Raw genomic sequence first — 22,910 nt, forward strand, 5'->3', positions numbered from 1 at the left:
ACGTCTTGTATCCTTTGCACTAAATTAGTAACTGATCATTTCCTTTTGCCTGCTTTATTTGGCTATTGGGCACTGGACACTGTATGGCTATGATTGGCACACGTCACTCTCACTTTGGCACTGCTACACGTACCCACTTTCACTCTGCGCGCATTTTCACAACACTTTCTCGATGCACCACTCTTGCCGTCGGGGCTTTGGAGGGATTGGTGGGCGACGTCCTCAGCGACTGGGGTTTGGGTGTTGTGGGAGGGCGTCGGTCACGTCGTGTTGAAGGCGTCTCGGAAGGCGGCGTCCAGCGGGACCTGCAGGAAGTTCTGGAAGGTCTCGCGGTACTTGGAGCGTTGTTTGGCCCTCCTGTGTTCCTCCCACAGGTCCGTGAGGAACTGCGCCTTGTCGGTCTGCCGTTTCGTGACGATGGCGTGTGCCGTCATGGCGATGATCCACATTGTGGCCAGGCGTTTCGCTTTGGGGAAAGGCTTCGCGTCCGGGACAGTGACAGCTGAGACATGTATCGCCCTCTCGTCGGTTCTGTTGATGTGGGCGATCATTTTTCTCGCTGCCGCCCATATTTCCCCGCTCTCTCTGCAGCCAAAACGGTGCTCGATGGTGTCGGTCTGGTTGCAGAGCTCGCAGTTTGGGGATTCCCGCATTTTTATGCGTGCCAGTTTTTCGTTTGTCGGCACTGTTTGGTGGATGATTTTATACCACGTGTCCCTGGCGTGCTCAGGAAGTGTCCGTTCCGAGACATTCTTCCAGACCTGTGGCCAGTCATGGTCTGGAAGTCTCGTCTCTATTTTGGACTTTCTTGCCTTCCCCCTCAGAGCGCTGTAGATGTTCCTCGCCGTTCTTTGCTGTGGGTTGGCAACGACCGCGGTGATGTAACTCTTGTCGATTGCCATCTGTTTTATGTGCCGCAACTTGAATGGTATGTTCGTAGTGTCTACAGGAGCCTCTTCAGATTCAGGTTTATATTGGTTTATCAGGCTGGACGTTATACTGTTGTTGTTCTGGTTTGCCATTTTCATCGCACGGTGTAGAAGCAGTGCCGCGCATTTCGTCTTAACGTCAGTCAGACCAAGTCCGCCTTCGTCCCTTGACAGGAAACACGTCGCCTGGGAGACCTTGAAGATTTCCCGCCTCCACAGCAAGTAGTACGCCGCACTTCCTATCGCTCGCGCAATTTCCGTCGGAGCACATAGTATTTGCGCCATGTACCACGCTTTCGACAGGATTGTTTCGTTTACTAACTGCACTCTTTGGCTCAGCGTCAGGTTCCGGTTCGCGTGTATCCTCACGAGCCCTCTCGTTGTGTTCAAGACGCTGCGCCAGTTTTGTGCTGCCATTTTCAAAGGGCACTGCTGTAGTTCCACTCCGAGTGCCCTATGGTTGTTTGTCACTCGGTACCACTGTCTCGCTGGTCGCAGTCTGCCGTTGCCTATTGGTAGTAGCACTGTCTTCCTCGGATTCGTTTTGGCACCTGAAGCCTTTTCGAAGGATTCCATGATAGGCTGGATTATTCCTAGTTCTTCTTCGTTTTGGATGAATATGCCCATGTCGTCAGCATAGGCCGTGCATACGATGTTTGTTGCACCCATTGTGTATCCTCCGATTTCGGCTGTTAGTTTTCGTAGTAGTGGGTCGAGGGCTATTGTGAAAAGTGCCATCGATAATGGACATCCTTGCCTGACGGATCTTCCCAGTCTTATTGACTTGGAAGTCCATCCGTTTACTGTTATTTTTGAGGTGGCATTTGTAATGACGTTCTTGATTGTTCTTCCGAATTTTGGTCCGAATCCGAGGCGTGCGATAGTTTTCAGCAGGTACCGGTGACTGATCCTGTCGAAAGCCTTGTGGAAATCGACAGAGATTACGGCTGCGGGTCTCCTCGTTGTTGCTGCGTGGGCTATGATGTCCCTGTATGTGCAGACGGCGTCGAAGATGTTCCTGCCAAGCACTGCACAGGTTTGCCATGGGCTAATAGCTTTCTGTAGCGCGACCTTGATGTTTGCAGCCAGGCACTTTGCTGCTATTTTGTAGTCTGAATTTAGGAGGGTTATTGGCCGAAAGTCTTCAATTTTGATGGCTGCCTTCGTTTTGGGGATCAGAATCACCGTCCCTTGGAGGAATTTTGATGGCAATTCTGTCCCGTTGAGAACTTCGTTTACTATTTCTGTGATTATTCCGCCGACTGTGCCCCAGAGCGCAGCGTAGAATTCTGATGGGATTCCGTCTGCGCCTGGTGCTCTTCCGTTTCTGCTGTCTTTGATGGCGGCTTTCACCTCATCGTCTGTGACGTTTTCGTTGAGTAGTGCCCGGTCTGCATTGGTAAGGATCCGACGGGTCTCTTGCAGGATCCTCGCCATTTCTCCGTCGTCATTTTCCTCTCCTCGGAACAGGTCGTTGAAGTGGTCTTCGACGTGGCTCATGATGTCTTTCTTCGTCGTTAACCTGTTCCCGTCCTTGTCGACGAGTTGCCTTACTTGTTTGCTACTAGCCCTCTGTCTCTCCCTGTGCAGGTGGTGCAGCGTGGCAGGTTCATCTTCCATTTCGCCGTTTGTCTGGCTACGGGCGACGACTCCTCTCATTTTGTCTCTTTTCAGGCTCAGTATACGTGCCTTCAGTCTTCTGATCCGCGGCAGAAACAGTTCGTCGTCCGCGGGGGCGTCCATTGCGTCTCGTAGGCATCTGGTGTAGAAGTCTGCCGTGTTTCTTTTCCAGAAAGCCTTCTCAGCGCTGTGCCTTATGAGTTCCCGTCTTACTTGCGGTTTGGCGTGTTCTACCCACCACTCAGTAGTGGAATTGTATTCGCCTCGCCGCTCTCTGCATGCCTGGATCGTGTCGGCAATTTCCTGTTTCAGCTTCCCGTCCGTGAGGTGGCTTGTGTTTAGCTTCCACGTTCCTCTACCTGCTGGAAGCTTGCTTCTCGGTAGACGGAGTTTGCACTGATAGGCACAGTGATCTGAGAAGATCACAGGGCAGACTTCTACTTGTGTCACAGAGGTGGCCATCTCTCTGTTTACGTATACTCTATCGATTCTGCTTCTGCCGCGGTTATACAGGTACGTGAACACTGTGTGGTTTTGGTGTAGTAGACGCCAGGTGTCTGCTAATTTTAGACGCCTAACTAGATCCTGCAGTTCGGCGCACAAGTTGGGTACCGGGATCTGGTCTTCAGGTGAAATTACACAGTTGAAGTCACCTGCCAGGACGACGTTGTTGCTGTGAACTAGTAGCTCGCAGATGTCCTCGTTGTAAAATTTGCTCCTGGCACGCTTGTTTTCCGTTCCCGACGGAGCGTAAATGTTTACAAAATCAGTGTCTTCCACCTTCACCGCTATTCCGCGTCCGTCGGGCATCATTTTCACGTCGCCGAATTCGAGGCCGTGCCTGATTAGTGTGGCAGTTCCGCAGCGAGTTTCTGCGTCGATGTTGCAGATGACTTCGTATCCCGGTACCTGTTCTATAGCCGTCGTGACCACCTCCTGTAACATAGCCACGTCTGGGGCTTTGTGCTGCAGGAAGTCAATTAGTGCATCTAATTTTAGTGCGGCGGTCATTCGGTTCACGTTACACGTAATTACACTGTATACTGAGCCCGAGCCCTGTTGCATTTAAACACTTTGTGGAGGCGGGTCTGTGGAGTGCTGTGGCCGGTCCGGCCGCAGGACTACGTTCTCTGCTTTAGGGGTTGTAGCCTTTTTGGTTGCGGATGCCGTATCTGACTCCTCTGACTCAGATACGTCCATCTTTTCGTCTTTTTCGCGGCTGAGACTTCGCCGCTTGCTCCGTCGCTTTTTGGCTTTCCCCGCGGCCGGGACGTCCACGTTGTTTTCTTTGGGCTCGCCTTCTGATTCCTTCAGAATGCGGGCCAGTTTCGTGACTTGCTTTTTGATTGCAAGCTCACGCATCTCGCTGTATGGCGTGGCGGCGTCGGCGCTGGGCCCGGCCTGGGCGGCAGGGCTGTCGGCAGGCGCACCCGGTGTTCCCAGGCGGTCACCCATCCAAGTACTAACCGGGCCCGATGTTGCTTAACTTCGGTGATCGGACGAGAACCGGTGTATTCAACATGGTATGGCCGTTGGCGCCCTTATACTGTAGCCGCACGACAGAAGACGCCTCTGCCTCTTCTCCCAACACACACAATCGCCGTTTTCGGTGACACATTTGACGCAGAGCACGTCCTTCCGCAACAGCTGGAGCCTCGAAGGCGGCGCGGAGTGCGCGGCGTCCGGCGTCTCAGAGGCGTCTGCCGAACTGGCGGTCGCGCCGCGCCGCGCCGCACCGCCACTTGCGTGAGACACGCGGCTGCTCGGTGCGCCGCCTGTCATTCGTTTCGCTTGGTGCGTGCGGCGTCCGACACTCGCGGGCGACGCATCTTGTTCCCGTTATCCGGCGGGGGGCTGTAGCAGTGTCCTGCTGGAGGGCGCCCCCGGCAGCTTCCTCACCTGACACACGCCGCGCGGGGCGCTTCCACATATTTGCGTGATCTGTGCAGTGCATTCGCACCTGTCCTCTTCCGTCCCGACTTTGCTCGACTGCCGCTCGCTGCCGCTCGGGTAGTGGCCCATATGACAGCACAAGCACGACAAACATCTGCGAGACGGGCGTGGGCCTAACGGGCGTGTCCGAGACGCCGTTTGCGGCCAGCAGACCTGTGCAAAGGTGCGGAAACAGGGACACAAGACACAGGAGGGTCGCCAAAGCATCCATCTCTTCTAGCGACGAAAGATACATTTTTGTTTGCAGTCGTACACTGCTGCAAAACAATAAGCCCTGACGTATTTCACAACATATCTGTCGGTTCATACTGTTTTGCTACCTTCAGGCACTTTTAAGAAATCTTCCTTGGCACATTCTTCTTCGAACTGAGGCCATTAATATCGAATCTTATGTTTATTACAGTCGTTTAATTTTTTTTTTTTTTTTTTTTTGTGGTGTTTTGCACTGCTATGAACTAGTAGGTGGCCCTGACTTATTTCAGATCACATCTGTCGATTCGTAGTGGTTCGTTATTTTCAAGGCATTCCTAGCACGTTTAAAATGCTTAAGGATGCACGTTTGAACAAAAGAAAGGTAGTATGAAAAGAGGGCTGGCAGGGATAGCGGCGTAAAAAGGAGAAAATGAAGGGGAGCCAACAGCACCTTTTTTTTTTTTTTTGTAACGTATATAAACTTTTATTTACAATTTTTAACAATTACATATCTTTACATGAAATTGTATTTTTTCTCGTTTTCAGTTCTGATTGTTCTTTTAGTAGTCTCTTGGCTGAGTTACAACACTTTTATTCAGTGAGTGTCCTTTATTTAAATTTTCCCTTCAATGTTTATGGTTTTTTATACAAAAAAAAGAAACTGCATTACTTTGATTTTATTTTTTTTTTTTAAATTGAATTTAAATTAATTTTAATTTTTTTTTTTTTTTTTTTCCCGTATGGTATTTGAATACACCTATTTTGGCATGTTCGCTATGTGTTTGCCAAAGGCTAAAGGAGATTATGGGCCAGAACTTCTATGTGCATAAATGATGAATGGAGAAGTTATTTAGTGTACTGTGTGAGAGTGGACGCAACAGTTCCACGGAAAATTTGGGGCAGAGAAAGTCTAAAGTTAGAATTATTGTAAATCGCAAAGGGGTATGCAACGTTTTGGCACATGATGCGCCGAACTTTATAAATGTATATAACTATACCTATACACACGGATACATCAAAGGAATAAACACAAACAAACAAAAAAAAAAACATACAAAACAACAAAAAAAAGATTATAGAAGAGAGAGAGAGAGAGAGAGAGAGAGAGGGGAAAAAAAAAAAAACGTACCTTGAATGGAGATGGCGAGAGAACACATTAATTACATGAAATACACTGTTTGACATTTCGCTGTTACCTTGGAACACGTCTTGTATCCTTTGCACTAAATTAGTAACTGATCATTTCCTTTTGCCTGCTTTATTTGGCTATTGGGCACTGGACACTGTATGGCTATGATTGGCACACGTCACTCTCACTTTGGCACTGCTACACGTACCCACTTTCACTCTGCGCGCATTTTCACAACACTTTCTCGATGCACCACTCTTGCCGTCGGGGCTTTGGAGGGATTGGTGGGCGACGTCCTCAGCGACTGGGGTTTGGGTGTTGTGGGAGGGCGTCGGTCACGTCGTGTTGAAGGCGTCTCGGAAGGCGGCGTCCAGCGGGACCTGCAGGAAGTTCTGGAAGGTCTCGCGGTACTTGGAGCGTTGTTTGGCCCTCCTGTGTTCCTCCCACAGGTCCGTGAGGAACTGCGCCTTGTCGGTCTGCCGTTTCGTGACGATGGCGTGTGCCGTCATGGCGATGATCCACATTGTGGCCAGGCGTTTCGCTTTGGGGAAAGGCTTCGCGTCCGGGACAGTGACAGCTGAGACATGTATCGCCCTCTCGTCGGTTCTGTTGATGTGGGCGATCATTTTTCTCGCTGCCGCCCATATTTCCCCGCTCTCTCTGCAGCCAAAACGGTGCTCGATGGTGTCGGTCTGGTTGCAGAGCTCGCAGTTTGGGGATTCCCGCATTTTTATGCGTGCCAGTTTTTCGTTTGTCGGCACTGTTTGGTGGATGATTTTATACCACGTGTCCCTGGCGTGCTCAGGAAGTGTCCGTTCCGAGACATTCTTCCAGACCTGTGGCCAGTCATGGTCTGGAAGTCTCGTCTCTATTTTGGACTTTCTTGCCTTCCCCCTCAGAGCGCTGTAGATGTTCCTCGCCGTTCTTTGCTGTGGGTTGGCAACGACCGCGGTGATGTAACTCTTGTCGATTGCCATCTGTTTTATGTGCCGCAACTTGAATGGTATGTTCGTAGTGTCTACAGGAGCCTCTTCAGATTCAGGTTTATATTGGTTTATCAGGCTGGACGTTATACTGTTGTTGTTCTGGTTTGCCATTTTCATCGCACGGTGTAGAAGCAGTGCCGCGCATTTCGTCTTAACGTCAGTCAGACCAAGTCCGCCTTCGTCCCTTGACAGGAAACACGTCGCCTGGGAGACCTTGAAGATTTCCCGCCTCCACAGCAAGTAGTACGCCGCACTTCCTATCGCTCGCGCAATTTCCGTCGGAGCACATAGTATTTGCGCCATGTACCACGCTTTCGACAGGATTGTTTCGTTTACTAACTGCACTCTTTGGCTCAGCGTCAGGTTCCGGTTCGCGTGTATCCTCACGAGCCCTGTCGTTGTGTTCAAGACGCTGCGCCAGTTTTGTGCTGCCATTTTCAAAGGGCACTGCTGTAGTTCCACTCCGAGTGCCCTATGGTTGTTTGTCACTCGGTACCACTGTCTCGCTGGTCGCAGTCTGCCGTTGCCTATTGGTAGTAGCACTGTCTTCCTCGGATTCGTTTTGGCACCTGAAGCCTTTTCGAAGGATTCCATGATAGGCTGGATTATTCCTAGTTCTTCTTCGTTTTGGATGAATATGCCCATGTCGTCAGCATAGGCCGTGCATACGATGTTTGTTGCACCCATTGTGTATCCTCCGATTTCGGCTGTTAGTTTTCGTAGTAGTGGGTCGAGGGCTATTGTGAAAAGTGCCATCGATAATGGACATCCTTGCCTGACGGATCTTCCCAGTCTTATTTACTGTTATTTTTGAGGTGGCATTTGTAATGACGTTCTTGATTGTTCTTCCGAATTTTGGTCCGAATCCGAGGCGTGCGATAGTTTTCAGCAGGTACCGGTGACTGATCCTGTCGAAAGCCTTGTGGAAATCGACAGAGATTACGGCTGCGGGTCTCCTCGTTGTTGCTGCGTGGGCTATGATGTCCCTGTATGTGCAGACGGCGTCGAAGATGTTCCTGCCAAGCACTGCACAGGTTTGCCATGGGCTAATAGCTTTCTGTAGCGCGACCTTGATGTTTGCAGCCAGGCACTTTGCTGCTATTTTGTAGTCTGAATTTAGGAGGGTTATTGGCCGAAAGTCTTCAATTTTGATGGCTGCCTTCGTTTTGGGGATCAGAATCACCGTCCCTTGGAGGAATTTTGATGGCAATTCTGTCCCGTTGAGAACTTCGTTTACTATTTCTGTGATTATTCCGCCGACTGTGCCCCAGAGCGCAGCGTAGAATTCTGATGGGATTCCGTCTGCGCCTGGTGCTCTTCCGTTTCTGCTGTCTTTGATGGCGGCTTTCACCTCATCGTCTGTGACGTTTTCGTTGAGTAGTGCCCGGTCTGCATTGGTAAGGATCCGACGGGTCTCTTGCAGGATCCTCGCCATTTCTCCGTCGTCATTTTCCTCTCCTCGGAACAGGTCGTTGAAGTGGTCTTCGACGTGGCTCATGATGTCTTTCTTCGTCGTTAACCTGTTCCCGTCCTTGTCGACGAGTTGCCTTACTTGTTTGCTACTAGCCCTCTGTCTCTCCCTGTGCAGGTGGTGCAGCGTGGCAGGTTCATCTTCCATTTCGCCGTTTGTCTGGCTACGGGCGACGACTCCTCTCATTTTGTCTCTTTTCAGGCTCAGTATACGTGCCTTCAGTCTTCTGATCCGCGGCAGAAACAGTTCGTCGTCCGCGGGGGCGTCCATTGCGTCTCGTAGGCATCTGGTGTAGAAGTCTGCCGTGTTTCTTTTCCAGAAAGCCTTCTCAGCGCTGTGCCTTATGAGTTCCCGTCTTACTTGCGGTTTGGCGTGTTCTACCCACCACTCAGTAGTGGAATTGTATTCGCCTCGCCGCTCTCTGCATGCCTGGATCGTGTCGGCAATTTCCTGTTTCAGCTTCCCGTCCGTGAGGTGGCTTGTGTTTAGCTTCCACGTTCCTCTACCTGCTGGAAGCTTGCTTCTCGGTAGACGGAGTTTGCACTGATAGGCACAGTGATCTGAGAAGATCACAGGGCAGACTTCTACTTGTGTCACAGAGGTGGCCATCTCTCTGTTTACGTATACTCTATCGATTCTGCTTCTGCCGCGGTTATACAGGTACGTGAACACTGTGTGGTTTTGGTGTAGTAGACGCCAGGTGTCTGCTAATTTTAGACGCCTAACTAGATCCTGCAGTTCGGCGCACAAGTTGGGTACCGGGATCTGGTCTTCAGGTGAAATTACACAGTTGAAGTCACCTGCCAGGACGACGTTGTTGCTGTGAACTAGTAGCTCGCAGATGTCCTCGTTGTAAAATTTGCTCCTGGCACGCTTGTTTTCCGTTCCCGACGGAGCGTAAATGTTTACAAAATCAGTGTCTTCCACCTTCACCGCTATTCCGCGTCCGTCGGGCATCATTTTCACGTCGCCGAATTCGAGGCCGTGCCTGATTAGTGTGGCAGTTCCGCAGCGAGTTTCTGCGTCGATGTTGCAGATGACTTCGTATCCCGGTACCTGTTCTATAGCCGTCGTGACCACCTCCTGTAACATAGCCACGTCTGGGGCTTTGTGCTGCAGGAAGTCAATTAGTGCATCTAATTTTAGTGCGGCGGTCATTCGGTTCACGTTACACGTAATTACACTGTATACTGAGCCCGAGCCCTGTTGCATTTAAACACTTTGTGGAGGCGGGTCTGTGGAGTGCTGTGGCCGGTCCGGCCGCAGGACTACGTTCTCTGCTTTAGGGGTTGTAGCCTTTTTGGTTGCGGATGCCGTATCTGACTCCTCTGACTCAGATACGTCCATCTTTTCGTCTTTTTCGCGGCTGAGACTTCGCCGCTTGCTCCGTCGCTTTTTGGCTTTCCCCGCGGCCGGGACGTCCACGTTGTTTTCTTTGGGCTCGCCTTCTGATTCCTTCAGAATGCGGGCCAGTTTCGTGACTTGCTTTTTGATTGCAAGCTCACGCATCTCGCTGTATGGCGTGGCGGCGTCGGCGCTGGGCCCGGCCTGGGCGGCAGGGCTGTCGGCAGGCGCACCCGGTGTTCCCAGGCGGTCACCCATCCAAGTACTAACCGGGCCCGATGTTGCTTAACTTCGGTGATCGGACGAGAACCGGTGTATTCAACATGGTATGGCCGTTGGCGCCCTTATACTGTAGCCGCACGACAGAAGACGCCTCTGCCTCTTCTCCCAACACACACAATCGCCGTTTTCGGTGACACATTTGACGCAGAGCACGTCCTTCCGCAACAGCTGGAGCCTCGAAGGCGGCGCGGAGTGCGCGGCGTCCGGCGTCTCAGAGGCGTCTGCCGAACTGGCGGTCGCGCCGCGCCGCGCCGCACCGCCACTTGCGTGAGACACGCGGCTGCTCGGTGCGCCGCCTGTCATTCGTTTCGCTTGGTGCGTGCGGCGTCCGACACTCGCGGGCGACGCATCTTGTTCCCGTTATCCGGCGGGGGGCTGTAGCAGTGTCCTGCTGGAGGGCGCCCCCGGCAGCTTCCTCACCTGACACACGCCGCGCGGGGCGCTTCCACATATTTGCGTGATCTGTGCAGTGCATTCGCACCTGTCCTCTTCCGTCCCGACTTTGCTCGACTGCCGCTCGCTGCCGCTCGGGTAGTGGCCCATATGACAGCACAAGCACGACAAACATCTGCGAGACGGGCGTGGGCCTAACGGGCGTGTCCGAGACGCCGTTTGCGGCCAGCAGACCTGTGCAAAGGTGCGGAAACAGGGACACAAGACACAGGAGGGTCGCCAAAGCATCCATCTCTTCTAGCGACGAAAGATACATTTTTGTTTGCAGTCGTACACTGCTGCAAAACAATAAGCCCTGACGTATTTCACAACATATCTGTCGGTTCATACTGTTTTGCTACCTTCAGGCACTTTTAAGAAATCTTCCTTGGCACATTCTTCTTCGAACTGAGGCCATTAATATCGAATCTTATGTTTATTACAGTCGTTTAATTTTTTTTTTTTTTTTTTTTTTTTTTTTTGTGGTGTTTTGCACTGCTATGAACTAGTAGGTGGCCCTGACTTATTTCAGATCACATCTGTCGATTCGTAGTGGTTCGTTATTTTCAAGGCATTCCTAGCACGTTTAAAATGCTTAAGGATGCACGTTTGAACAAAAGAAAGGTAGTATGAAAAGAGGGCTGGCAGGGATAGCGGCGTAAAAAGGAGAAAATGAAGGGGAGCCAACAGCACCTTTTTTTTCTTTTTGTTTTTACTTTTTTTTATCGTCCAATAGAAAAAAAGAAATGCAGGGGAATCCGCCCCCCAGACTTCATTCCAAATAAGAGAAACAAAATTGGCTACTGGACGCCGTTGCAGCTTGCCGTGACAGTGATCCACAGCAACGACAACCCGCCAAAGCAACAGGCATGTGGCAGCCGCCAAAAAAGTGAATCCACCGGAAATAAATGAAAGTAAATTAAAGTCCGAAAAAAAAAATGTGTTCGCTAACGGTCGACGGATAGTACATGGAGAACAAAACAAACGTCGACGCACAGCAATAGGAAGGAGTCCCACATTCAGACACACACCAACTGTGATAAAATGATCACTGCGACACGGCGCCCTCAGTCGTCGCGAGAAAAGAACAAATAACAAGGAAGAAATAAAAGAGGAACAGAAAGTAAAGCAAACATAAAAGAACTTTTGACGGACAAAACACCATTCACATAACAGTAGGTCATGTGTACGTTTTCGTTAATGTACCGTCCATGAGAAACACAACTTTACCATGCCATAAAATCATTATCCAAGAAAGAAAGTCCGTTGGTAAGCAAGGGTTCGTCATAACACGTCAACAGGAATATTGGCAGTAGTGTCAAATAGGAAAAGTAAAAATGTCAAGATCGGGTATGTAGTCTTATCAGGTAAGTGACAATTTAGTGAATGCATGGGCCAAGGCAACATACAAAAAATTGGCGAAACTCGAGGAATAAGCTGTTCGACCGAGAGTCAGACGATGTTCCGCCCACAGGTAAGACAGAAAGTCGACGGCATCAGTCAACTTCAGGGTGAAAATACAAAAAACCGTGTGTCCCAAAATCCAAAGAGTGGCATTGCGTTTGTTGGCCGGATACGCCGCACACTGAGGCACGATGGCGTCCAAAGCTGTCACCTGCCGCCTATCCACTCTGTTGATTAGACGCACCATGTCACACGCAATATCCCAAACAACACGGAATTTCCGACATTCGAATCAGTGTTCGATGGTGTCCTCCTCAGGACACGAATCACATACACCCGAAGAAATCAGATCGATAGAGTGCAGCTTAGCATTGGTCGGAAATGTGCGGTTGACCACTTTATACCATGTTGCGTGAAAGTGGGGCGGAATAACGGTGGCGGCGAGGTTCCTCCACACCATCTTCGAGTCATACTGAGGCAGCCGATACTCCCATTTATTCCTGCTTGGCGATCCCCGAAGAGCGCGAACAATGTCACCGACATTGCACGCACGGACATCACCGAGCACCAGATAGCTGTTATAAACATAATACTGGCGTACGAAGCTCAACGTGCACGGAATATGACCGACCGATACCGGAGCAATCACTGATGGTGGGCGATATGCGCGGAACAAGGCAGCCGTCGGACTGCACGGCCCCTTGTCAAGCACTACGGAAGTTCCGCTTCACGAAGAGCGCCGCACACTTGTTGCGAAAGTCAACGAAACCCAGCCCCCCCCCCCCCCCGCCTCCGTCAGACTCAAGGTACAGATTGCCAGGGAGACCTTGAAAATGTCACCCTTCCACAGCAACCAATAGACCGCCTGTTGAATGGCCCGTTCCAGTTGTCTCGGCACAGGGAGGACTTGTGCCAGATACCACGCTTTGGCCAAAATCTGCGTGTTGATAAGAGCCACCCGTTGATGGAGCGCCAAATTCCGAGAGGCATACAGTTTCACAACAGCCCGAACCTTATACAGCGTGGACCGCCAGTTAAGAGCTTCCACGCGCTGCGTATTGTCAGTTAGAATGACACCGAGTACTGTCTGCCGTTGCTTGACACAGAACCAATCGTAGCGAACAGTACGCAGTCGAGGTGTAAGAGGAGCAAAACAGTTTTCCGAGGATTGACTATAGCCCCCATTGCCCTCTCAAATCGCTGCAAAACACCATGCAGCCTGTCAATGTCCTCTGGCTGATCAAGGAACACGCCGAGGTCGTCGGCATACGCTCTACAGATCAGCTGAACGTCACCAATGCGAATGCCCCGGCATTCCTGGGCGATACAGCGGAGGAGCGGATCCAACGCCAAAGCGAAGAGCGACATAGACGAGGGGCAGCCCTGACGAACTGAACGGCTATTAGGTATAACGCGACTGGGAATTCCGTTGATTACAACCCGTGACGTGGCATTCCTCAAAATACTGTGCACCATCGTCGTCAATTTAGTGCCAAATCCAAAACCGACCAAGACCTGCCGCAGATAGGTGTGACTAATCCGATCGAAAGCGTTTTTGAAGTCGACCAGCATTATCGCAGCCGTCCGGAGCCTGTGACTTTTAACATAACCGATACAATCCCGGTACGCCAGAACAGCATCGAATATGTTACGGTCCCTGACAGCGCAAGTCTGATGTTCACTCACCACCTTCGGCATAACGTTCGTCAACCTGTGCGTGATACATCGCGCTATTATTTTATAGTCGGCGTTCAGTAAGGTTATGGGGCGAACATCGTCGAGATTTGGTGTTGCGGCCGATTTCGGAACGAGTGCAATGCGCCCTTCGGAAAATTCCGCAGTAATAGCAACGCCATTATGGACCTCATTCATGATGGCAATTAAAACATCACTTAAAAGACTGAAAAATTTTAAATAAAATTCTGCGGGAATCCCGTCCAGTCCAGGGGACCTGCCCCTAGGACTCCGTTTCACAGCTGTATCTAAGTCATCAAAAGTAAAAGGTTCATTGAAACTGGCTCTATCTTGTCGTGTTAACACACGTGGGACCCTCAGCAAAAAATCGCGCAGCGCCGCGGCGTCTACGTCCACCTGTCGAAAAAGCGTCGCAAAATGCGCATGAACTTCCCGCTCAATGGCCGCACCATCGGAAGTGGACGTGCCATCCCGCTGGATCCATTTACGGATAGCCAACCGCTCGCGCCGCCGGCGCTCCCTGCTCAGGTGGTAAAGAGAGAGCGGTTCCCCTTCCACGTCACCCACCGGTTGGCTCCGCGCGATAGTCCCAACGCCCTTCCGACGAAGATCATCGAGGAGCTTGGCTTTAAATTGATTAAAAACAGGAAGCAACTCAGGTGACGTCGTGACCCGCTGAGCGAGGTCCTTTAAACAGTCCTGGTAAAAACGTGCCGTCGACCGACGCCAATGCGCCGCATCGCGGCTAAAATCGATTAAAAAACGCCGAATAGCCGGCTTGGCGACCGCCACCCACCACCCGATAGTACTGCCGTCATCGCATTTATCACGCAAGAGCTTGCGCCACAACGCAGTGAACTGAGACGTAAGACTGGCATCGTCCAAAAGGCTACAGTTAAATTTCCAAATATTGCTGCGCCGAGTAGGGCGCGCACGCGGTAGGAGGAGTTGACACATGTAACCGCAATGGTCTGAAAAAATAACCGGCAACACGTCCGCCTTCTGGACGTGGGCGGCGAGCGGCGAAGACACATAGATCCTGTCTAATCTACTGTGACCGGTGGCGTAAAAGTGGGTGAAATGCGTCTAGTCCGGATTCAGCACACGCCACGTGTCCCGGAGCCGAAAGCTGTCGACCAATGTACGCAATTCCTGGCACCAGTTAGGACGCGGCGCCTGATCACGACCATCAATCACAGCATTAAAATCACCACCGATCACTAAGTCAGTATGATTATGATGGAGAAGTTGACAAAGATCCTGACCATAAGATTTATTCCGCGCTAGTTTGTCACCGGCATGAGCGTACACATTAACAAAGGCAAGACCATTAACGGTATATGCTATAGCGCGGCCATTTGGCAATACACTCCTGGAAATTGAAATAAGAACACCGTGAATTCATTGTCCCAGGAAGGGGAAACTTTATTGACACATTCCTGGGGTCAGATACATCACATGATCACACTGACAGAACCACAGGCACATAGACACAGGCAACAGAGCATGCACAATGTCGGCACTAGTACAGTGTATATCCACCTTTCGCAGCAATGCAGGCTGCTATTCTCCCATGGAGACGATCGTAGAGATGCTGGATGTAGTCCTGTGGAACGGCTTGCCATGCCATTTCCACCTGGCGCCTCAGTTGGACCAGCGTTCGTGCTGGACGTGCAGACCGCGTGAGACGACGCTTCATCCAGTCCCAAACATGCTCAATGGGGGACAGATCCGGAGATCTTGCTGGCCAGGGTAGTTGACTTACACCTTCTAGAGCACGTTGGGTGGCACGGGATACATGCGGACGTGCATTGTCCTGTTGGAACAGCAAGTTCCCTTGCCGGTCTAGGAATGGTAGAACGATGGGTTCGATGACGGTTTGGATGTACCGTGCACTATTCAGTGTCCCCTCGACGATCACCAGTGGTGTACGGCCAGTGTAGGAGATCGCTCCCCACACCATGATGCCGGGTGTTGGCCCTGTGTGCCTCGATCGTATGCAGTCCTGATTGTGGCGCTCACCTGCACGGCGCCAAACACGCATACGACCATCATTGGCACCAAGGCAGAAGCGACTCTCATCGCTGAAGACGACACGTCTCCATTCGTCCCTCCATTCACGCCTGTCGCGACACCACTGGAGGCGGGCTGCACGATGTTGGGGCGTGAGCGGAAGACGGCCTAACGGTGTGCGGGACCGTAGCCCAGCTTCATGGAGACGGTTGCGAATGGTCCTCCCCGATACCCCAGGAGCAACAGTGTCCCTAATTTGCTGGGAAGTGGCGGTGCGGTCCCCTACGGCACTGCGTAGGATCCTACGGTCTTGGCTGCATCCGTGCGTCGCTGCGGTCCGGTCCCAGGTCGACGGGCACGTGCACCTTCCGCCGACCACTGGCGACAACATCGATGTACTGTGGAGACCTCACGCCCCACGTGTTGAGCAATTCGGCGGTACGTCCACCCGGCCTCCCGCATGCCCACTATACGCCCTCGCTCAAAGTCCGTCAACTGCACATACGGTTCACGTCCACGCTGTCGCGGCATGCTACCAGTGTTAAAGACTTTTTTTTTTTTTTTTTTTTCTTTTTTTTCACTTGCTGCTCTTTATTTATTGACCCACCTTCTAATTGCTTATGGTGGGTCGTATTAAGCCTCTTAGCCACTGTGACTGGGCTCGGGCCCAGGAGTGGTTATGTGAGTTACCTCCCCTGTTCCCGATCCCACTCACACTGTTGCCCAAGTCTTGCCACGTGGAGGCGGGCTTTTACGTTATTTGTTCGTTTTTGTTCGTTGTGCAGCTTTTAGATACATTACAAATAATATAAATAATACGGAAATGGAAAACAATTTCATTTTGAATTTAAGAAGGAGTAAACAGAAAGATAGGAAAGAAAAGGATAGAGAAATTACCACCACCTATGTGTGGGTTGCGGTCAGGGTCTTGGAATGACCTTCAAGACGCTGGCCGCCACTCACAGTTCACATATGTACTTGTATACTTCATTAGCTTATTTCTACTTACATAGTGCAAAATTAAATATTAACTAGTCTAGATGTGACGGAGTGATTTTATTGAATTTGTTTAGGTCTGTGTTTGTGTCATTATGTGTGGTTGTGGGTGGGTGTGTGTGCTTGTCAGACAAGTTCTCGCTTGATGAATGATTGGCACCTCCCGGCTATATGGCAACTCAGCCTGGACGGTGGTTTTCCCCGATCTACATTGTGTATCTGTCGGGTTGGGCCCAGCTAAGGGGAACCACAATTAAGATCCTTCCATCCAGGCCCAGTGTTGCCTCTCGTCGGGAGGCGTAGGTTCGTATGGTAGGTGCCTATCTTGGAGTTAACCCTTGTTTACAGGTGTCATGTCACCTTTGACTGCATATCCTCTTGTGTGTGTTCTTGTATATATGTGCTATGTGCGTGTGTGTGTATGTGTGTACATGTGCATGTAAGACCAGTTCCCGCCTCCTGGTTACGCGGCAACTCAGCCTGGACGGTGGTTTTCCCCGATCTACGTTAAGTATCCGTCGGGTTGGGCCCAGCTAAGGGGAACCACAGTTAAGATCCTTCCATCCAGGCTGGGTGTTGCTTCTCGCCAGGATGCGTAGGTCCCTGGGGTAAGTGCCTGGCTTTTGACTATTACTCATTTGTGATTTTGTGTGCATGTGTGTGTTCTTTAGTGTTGGATGTTGTTCAGGTACCTAGACTACTCATCCGCAGGTTGCCACAATGGGTCGTCGACATGGCTTATCTCACCATCTGTGTCTTCGCCCGAGGTGTTTGTACTGCTATCCATCTCGTGGGCACTCTGTGGTCTGCGTCCCCGGCCTTGCCTTCTGAGTGGTCTATTGTTTAGATATTCGGTATACAGAGACCTGGATATTTCGTCAGTTAGTGTATTAAGTTTGTCACATAGGTCTGGGTCTCGTAGAATGGTGTATATCTCATCTTGGGTATTCTGCCGGGTAATGTGTAGTGTGTGTCTAATGTTTGTGCGTTGCCCGCAGAATAGGACAGTGTGTTCTGGGGAGCCTTCTTCCCCACATGTGCATCTGGTAGTCTGCTGCAGACTCATGCGGCTCAGGTGCATGGGATAAGGGCCGTGGCCTGTCAGAAAATGTACCATACCGCGGCTAGGATCGATATGCTTCAGTCTTAATCGTTCTTTGATGTCAGGGAAAAAGCTATAGACTCGTCGGCCCTTATCGCTGTTAGCCCACTCGCTCTGCCAGGTATCCACACGCCATGCTTTGAATTGACGTGATGTAGCATGTGGTACACCAGTGATCTGCCGAACCTGGTCTAGTTTCCCCATCTTTAGCCAGTACCTTGCCGCACGGTATCTTATGGTTACGTCTATTGGGAAGATTCCCATCACGACGCAAAGTGCGTCGACTGAGGTTGTGTTGAAGGCCCCTGTTAGTCGAAGCAGAATGCTTCTTTGCCCCCGCCGTACGGCGGTTCTGTTAGTGGATAGGCTGAGTCTATGGGCCCACGTGCTGGCAGCAAAACATAGTACAGACTCGAAGAGAGCGCAATGATATGTTCGTATGGCTGACAGTGGTAGTCTGTATTGTTTCGAGTTTAGCCTTGCCAGTTTGTGCAGTATTTTTTCTGCTTTGTCCGTGGATATTCGTATGTGTTCGTGGAAGTTCAACAGTTCGTCTATGTAGACTCCAAGGTAGCGTGTTACTTTTGATCTTTTAATGTTTGTGTCCCCGATTTTGACTGCTGGGTTCCTATGCAGGATGCCCTTTAGTAGTGTGTAAGTTGTTTTATTTTCTGCTACCTTGAGCTTGTTGTCTGTGCACCATTGTGTAATTGTTTTGAGTGTATCATTGGCTCTGTCTTCTAGCTGGGCACGGTTGTTTGCTGACACTGCCACAAGCAGGTCGTCAGCGTAAGCGACAACTCCATCTGTCGCATTGTGCTCCTCAAGTAATTCTAGGAGCGGTTCTAACATTATGTCCCAGAAGATGGGGCCGCAGATCGATCCTTGTGGACAACCTTTGGTAATGCGTTTGATTACTTTCTTGTCGTCCATGTGCCAAGCGACTGTTCTGTCCCTGCAGTAGTCTACAAGACTGTTGTACAGGGATTCCGGTACCTGCAGGTGTCTGAGCCTCTTGAAGAGGGCCGGCCACCATAGATTGTCAAATGCACCCGAGATGTCAATCATAATGGCTAGTGTGTACTTTGTAGGTGTGTTGTGTACAATTTGAAGTGCTTTGTTGATTGCATCGTCAATAGACTTTCCTTCCCGAAAGCCATATTGGTGTGGTGTCAGTCCCCGAAGTGTGCGATGTGTTTGTAATCTTTTGCAAAGGAGTTTTTCTTGTGTTTTAGCGAGTGTATTGATGAGGCATATGGGTCTGTATGATTTGGGTTCTGAGGGGTCTTTGTCTGGTGCTTTTTTGATGATGACCGCCCTAGAGGCTTTCCACACTGCAGGCACACGGCCTAGCCTTAATGCGTCGTTCAGCAGTATTGTGAGGTAGGGGGTGATCTGCGGTGCTATCTGTTTTAGTACCTCAGAGTGGATACCATCTGGTCCAGGCGCTTTCTTATTTTTAAGTTCTGAGATCGCTATCGCCACCTCTTCCTGCGCAAACGGACAGGTGACGGTTGGTGTGGTGTAGGCTGTGGTAAGTTCTCGTCTCAATGCTGCTTGTTCAGGTGTGTCTGTGGTGGCGATGTCGTCAGGAAGGAGTTTGCCTAGCAGGTACTCCGCTGTGCCTCTCCATCCTTTAGTCATCACCCCGTCATCCTGTCGTAGCGTTCCCAGAACCAGTGGGCTCTTGATTTTTTCGGTCACGATCTTGTAAGGTTCCCCCCATATGTTAAGTTGTGTTTGTCTTGCTACGTAGTCATTCCATTGGTCTTTTCTAGTCTTATTTAGTTCTTGTTTGTATCTGTCCTTGGCAAGCCGGTATTCATGTAGTCTTACTTGTCTTTCTCTGTCTGAGATTGCCCTTTGGTAGAGTCTGCGTTTACGTCTGGTGTCCTGCTTGAGTTGTGTTAGGTGTGCTGTCCAAGGGCTGGTCTGCTGTTTTGTTTTGCGTGATGTGGGGATGCAGGTGTTTTGTATGTGTGTAATGATTTCTGTTAACTTGTGTGCTCTGTAGTCAACACTGCCTCTGATGTTCTGCAGTGATTGTTCCTGTATCTTGTGTCTTACTGTGTCCCAGTCTGTCCTATGAAAGAGCAGTCTTCTGGGTTGTGTTGCAGTGTTGTTGTTTGCTGTCTTCTGTAGAGTTAGTGTGATAACATTATGGTCACTCGTGGTAATGTGGTCATATACCGTCCAGTCTAGTATGTAGGTAGTCGCGGCGTTATTTGCAAGGGTGATGTCTATGTTGGATGAGGAGCCGTCATGCCCTGTGAATGTAGGATGGTGTCCTTCCTCGTTGATGACGTTCAGTCCATTTTCATGTATTACGTCATTGATTATTCGTCCTCTGTCATCTGTTCTGTTGGAGTGCCATAGAGTGGATTTTGCATTAATATCTGCACAGATTAATAATTTTTTATTGCCGGCGTATTGTGCAATTTTTCTGATAGCATTTGCATAGGGATTAATGCAATGGCTGTATTGAGCATAAATCGATGCAACGACCCATGTATCGCCCCTGTACGTAATCTCCACTGTAGCAACGTGTTCTGTGCATAATTCCGTTATTTTAACTGGGTGAATGTCTGTGTTGAGGATTATGACTAACGCCTTGCAGTCTGCCTTACCCGATATTGATATCGCGTGGGTGGGGATATTGGTGATATGGCCTTGTTTCGTATATGGCTCCTGTATGCACAGGATATCGCAGTTTAGCTCATTCAGGACCTGTGGAAGTTCCAGACTGACGTGTGTGCTTCTCATGGCGTTCAGTTGAGCAACCCTCAGATCGGATGCTTCACGTGAACGTAGCACTTACTTCCTGTTTGACTGAAATCGAAGTAGGTCCTTCCATATGCCCTAACGTGATCTTTGTATAATTTTTTGAGATCAAATTTTTCTTCTCTGCGAGCGCAAACCTGCAGGAGTAGGTCTAGCAGACTATCTGAGTCCGTGGGGATGTTCTCTGTTTTCAGGATTATTCTGTCCGTCTGCTCCGTTGTACGAAAGCAGACTGAGTTGCCATGGGGGTGGTATAGCCTAATGATCAATCTTTGCGCTGTTTCGAAGAGCTCCCTTTTTTCTAATCTACTTAATTTTAAGTTTAAATCTATGTTGTTATAATTAAAATCGCTGGTGGTGGCAGCGGGTGTCGGCGTCTGCGCCGTCTTGGGGTGTCGCGGCTGAGTGGCAGCTGCACGCTGCCCCTCTGCGATGGGTGCTTTGTTGATGCTGCTGTTGGTGTGCGCAGGGGGAGCAGCTGGTGGTGCTGGTGTTCCTCTTGCAGACACGGACTTGGGTGATGAGAGGGGGCCGGGGTCGCCTGTAGAAGGAACTTTTGTGGCACTGGGTGGAGGCGCCCGCGGTTGTCGGAAATTATCGTCACACGCAACTACTTTCCCCTCGCGTTTCGGTTGTTTAGACTCCTTGGATGTTTCTGTCACACGTGTGCTGTTGGCTCTTTCGGGTGTCGCTTCAGGTTGCCCAGGGGTGGTCTTGTTACTTTGATGATAGTGTACGCTGCACTCATTGGCGTAAGGGCAGCAGTATATGTCATCGTCGTCTTCTGTGGGTATGTCAGTGTGCCATATCTTTCGTTTGTTTTGCAGATGATGAGTGGTGTTGTCAGTGTGTTGGTCTTTCGTCAGTATGCCAGTCTTGTTGATTTGGATGTCTAGTACGTCTGTTTCTTTGGGGTTTAGGGTCTCACCTTGTACAAATCTGACAGGCTTTATGCGCCCCTCGTGTTAAAGACTGCGATGGAGCTCCGTATGCCACGGCAAACTGGCTGACACTGACGGCGGCGGTGCACAAATGCTGCGCAGCTAGCGCCATTCGACGGCCAACACCGCGGTTCCTGGTGTGTCCGCTGTGCCGTGCGTGTGATCATTGCTTGTACAGCCCTCTCGCAGTGTCCGGAGCAAGTATGGTGGGTCTGACACACCGGTGTCAATGTGTTCTTTTTTCCATTTCCAGGAGTGTATTTCAACATTGCTAACATCAAATTCAGGACGGATTAAGATAGCAGTACCAGTCTGTTCGTCGGACATTATATTATCAACGACAGTGAAATCAGAAGTGTCAAGTAAAAACAACAGAGCCTGACGCGTAACTTCCTGTAACAATGCCACATGACAGTGGGAGTCATGTAAAAAGGCGAGCAAAGCCGAAAACTTGTGCGGATTACTCAACTTGTTAACATTGATAGTTAAAACATTCCACGAACAACGCTCAGGCTCCATACACAATTAAAATATACAAGCACAAAAAACTCCTCATTTAAAAACAGACAGCAGACATGGACGGAATTTCAGCCACCAAAAGGGATAAAATGTTCTCTAAAAAGACGGGATGAATTCCCGTCAACTGGATTAGGGAACAACAGAGAATAACATTGATAGTTAAAATATGGCACGAACAACGCTTAGGCTCCATACACAATTAAAATACACAAGCACAAAAAGCTCCTTTTGTTAAAAACAGACAGCAAACATGGACGGAATTTCAGCCACCGTAAAGGGTAAAAAGTTCTCTAAAAGACGGGAGTAATTCCCGTCAACTGGATTAGGGGACAACAAAGAAATCACTAAGTCTCACCGCCTTCCACATCCGCCGCCCACTCAGTGAAGTACACGGGAGTGGGGGTGGACGCAGTCCCAGAATCTGTGCCACCGGAAGCTACCGACAAAGGATCAACGACGGGCATCTCCACGTCGGGAGAAGAAGCCGGCACCCGCTCGGGGGCAGAAGGACAGACACGACGCTGGTGGGTGGGTGTCTTCAGCCTTCCGTTTTGTCGGCAATTGCGGCGGCGCCACAGCCAAAGCCGTGTCAGCCGGCATAACCGAATCGTCACCAGTGGGCTGCTGACTTAAAACGGTTCGTAAATGTCGAACAGCGACATCACGCTTCTGATCGGCAACGTTGAGATCGTCAGGGAGCGGATGGCGAGAAGCGGCACGCTGTTGTTGTTGCGATTGCTATGTCTGACGCCCGGAGCCGGGAGCCTGAGACGGCCACCGCTCGGGGTCTAGGTCCCGACGCGCGACGCGCTGTTGTGAATCTTGCCGACCAACCCGCGACCGCCGGGAAGCGGCAGGCGAACGGTCAACTGGAGACGGACTGCGGTCCTGTCGTGTAAACCCCCTGTCCGAGGAAGGCGACCAACCGACACTACGAGCACGTTGCCTGCTAGAACTTCGAGACGGAAATTCGTCACGCCGCGGCTTCGGAGCCGCAAAAAATTCCTGCGATTCCACGGCAGCAGAGCGAACAGGAGCACTGGCAGCCACGTCAACCGAGTCAGTCAACGTACCAGAAAATTCCGGTACCGTCACAGGCTGCGAAACAGGTGCCGACACTA

At 50.5% G+C, this 22,910-nt stretch overlaps 2 non-coding genes across 2 annotated transcripts; both read right to left on the reverse strand.

Moving 5' to 3' along the window:
• Positions 1–3,968: 3,968 nt before the first annotated feature.
• On the reverse strand, positions 3,969–4,086 carry LOC124621235. Its single transcript, XR_006980558.1, has one exon. It is a non-coding gene; the product is annotated as a 5S ribosomal RNA (ribosomal RNA).
• A 5,760-nt stretch (positions 4,087–9,846) lies between these two features.
• LOC124621237 lies at positions 9,847–9,964 on the reverse strand. Its single transcript, XR_006980560.1, has one exon. It is a non-coding gene; the product is annotated as a 5S ribosomal RNA (ribosomal RNA).
• Positions 9,965–22,910: the final 12,946 nt, after the last annotated feature.

The sequence above is a fragment of the Schistocerca americana genome, chromosome 6, assembly GCF_021461395.2.
Source record: "Schistocerca americana isolate TAMUIC-IGC-003095 chromosome 6, iqSchAmer2.1, whole genome shotgun sequence".
Classification (NCBI taxonomy): domain Eukaryota; kingdom Metazoa; phylum Arthropoda; class Insecta; order Orthoptera; family Acrididae; genus Schistocerca; species Schistocerca americana.